Source organism: Tursiops truncatus, unplaced genomic scaffold (genome assembly GCF_011762595.2).
Source record: "Tursiops truncatus isolate mTurTru1 unplaced genomic scaffold, mTurTru1.mat.Y mat_scaffold_39_arrow_ctg1, whole genome shotgun sequence".
NCBI classification, from domain to species: domain Eukaryota; kingdom Metazoa; phylum Chordata; class Mammalia; order Artiodactyla; family Delphinidae; genus Tursiops; species Tursiops truncatus.
In genome coordinates this window covers 120,001-122,500 of record NW_022983296.1, presented here as the reverse complement: position 1 = coordinate 122,500, position 2,500 = coordinate 120,001, and positions in this window count along the sequence as shown.

Genomic DNA, 2,500 nt, shown 5'->3' with positions numbered 1-2,500 from the left:
AACTCGCCCCATTTGGGAGTCGGGTGGAACACGGCGGGTGTCTCCTGGCCTGCCGCCCTAACAAACCCCAAAGAGACTCATTTTGGGGTCTCGGCCAGCCAGGTCCCCTTTCTTGGAATTCTGGTTTCATAAATCCGTCTCGTGTCCATGGAATTCTCAGGTCCAGCCATCGACCCTAAGGACGGGGAGGGAAGGTTTTGTCCCGGGGACATCTTCCTTCCTTGCCCGCCTCCTCGGGGTTCCGGACGCTTCGGTATGCTGACGTGCCGTGCCCTCCTCAGCTCCACCCCGACCCCCACCCCAACCCCCCAACCCCCCACCCCCCCGTTTTTGGGAACTCTGTGAACAGGGGTGGTGTTTTTCACAGCCAAACACACTCTCACCGTAGGACCCGGCCCTCGGAGGACTCCTTGCTATGAATGGACCCGAGGTGACGCGGGGAGTCGAACGGCTGAGGTCCACGCAGAAACCTGCACGCGGACCTTGACAGTGGCGGTTTTATTCCTCACTGCCAAGAACTCTCTCGGAGGTGACCGAGACATGTCTTTCAGGAGGTGAATGGACACGTACGTAGCCTGGGGACGAGCCGTAGGTAACATGCTTTCTCGGAAGAGAAAAACCATGGACGGGATGAACAGGTCAGCGGGGTGGTGGTGGATGGTGGATGAATAGGCGGAGGGCAGAGGACGTTTAAGGCAGGGAAACTCTCCAAAGGTAGGATCCTGATGGTATGAAAGCAAACGTTTTGCATAGGGCACTACCTGAGATGGGGTGAATCGAAGGGACCTACCTCTATGGGCCACCACCCCCTCCTCCCCACCATGAAAGCGCCCCAAGCAAGCCTGCTCTTTTTACCCCAGTTGAAGACCCTTGCTAAAGCCAGAAGGCAAAAAATGACCATGAGAAATCTGACCAGCCGTCGCTTGGGACAAGAGTGAGGCCAATGAATCCGGTGAAAAGTTGACAGAGGGGCCTGGGTCCCTCGGCTCGACCCCTTCACGGAGAAGCCAAAGCCTTTTACGCAGGGATGAGCTTTGACACACCTAGGTTTCTTCGGCCAGTGCGACGTTCATGAAACACGCTAAAGGAAAATGATCGATCGATGTGTTTGCCGTCTGCCTGAGCGCACGCGATACGAAATAGAAACCGGGGGAGGGGGTGTGTGCTGATGTTCGGGGTCTAATGGGAGAAACCTTGGAGGGTTTTTGCCCTTAGGGTGCCTTGGTCTGGGGTTGACTTGTGTGCGCTGAGAACGAGGGCCGTTATTGAAGACCCTGTGCAGATTTTGGACACCATGATCCATGGAACCCTGAAGTTTTGGAACCTAGAAATCTTTTGGTCTGCATTTGAGTTGGAAATCTTCTCCTTGACAGAAAGAAGCACACAGGAGGAGGAGGAGGAGGAGGAGGAGGAGGAGGAGGACGAGGACGAGGACGAGGACGAGGACGAGGACGAGGACGAGGACGAGGTGGAGGAGGACGAGGAAGAGGACGACGAGGAGGAGGACGAGGACGGGGACGAGGTGGAGGAGGAGGACGAGGAGGACGAGGAGGACGAGGAGGACGAGGAGGGGAAATGGAACTGCATGATGAGCAGATCAGCTTTTCGATGTCAGCAAGGCACCCGCCGCCCAGTTCTCTGGGTGAACTGTCTTGATCTTGCACATCTCTACCGCCTCCGAAATGTGAACACAGCCTGCGATGGCCTGACTGAGACTAAGGCCAGTGGACTGGATGAGGTAGACCCTGAAACCAAAGGGAAGGAAAAAAAAAAAAAAGAAAGAAAGAAAAAACAGAAAAACCAAAACGGAAACAAACAAACAAACAAAAAACCCCAAAAAATAACAACGGGGGAGGGGAGGGGGAAGTGGTCTCTTTAAGAATACAAACCGGTGGAAGGGCTCCCTCACCCAAACACTAATTCGCCGTCTCCTTCGGGACCAACACGAATCTTAAAAGTCTTTCCCCACAGATAATAAAAAGCCTTAGCCATCGGAGGAAATAAACGTCACCTATTCCAACGGTTCTTTATAAATAAGCAAGAGAGCGAATTTTCGATTGTACTACCTGCTTCGTGGCTGACTAAAAGTTTTTAAATGAAAGCTATGAAATCTCTGGTCATGTCGATCTCTAGGTAGGTAGGTAGGTAGGTAGGTAGGTACGTACGTACGTACGTACGTACGTACGCACGCATGAGACAGACCTACAGACATTTTGGAAAAGGACTGGGGAGTGGCCTAGGGCCAAACAGGTCTTGCCAGCTAAAGAACAGAGGCCCTGGGGGCCTGAGTCTCAGACACACACCCGCACACCCACCCACACCCACACCCACACCCACACCCCCCCCCCCCCCCACACACACACATACGAGGCTCTCGGGAGTAAAAGATTAACTTTACCTCTGTTGACACCACGACTATACCTAGTTGTCCCAAGACGAGGAGCTCCACTGTACATTTAACCCTTATCTGTTCCTGTGCTTTCTTGCAGAAAATTCTCAT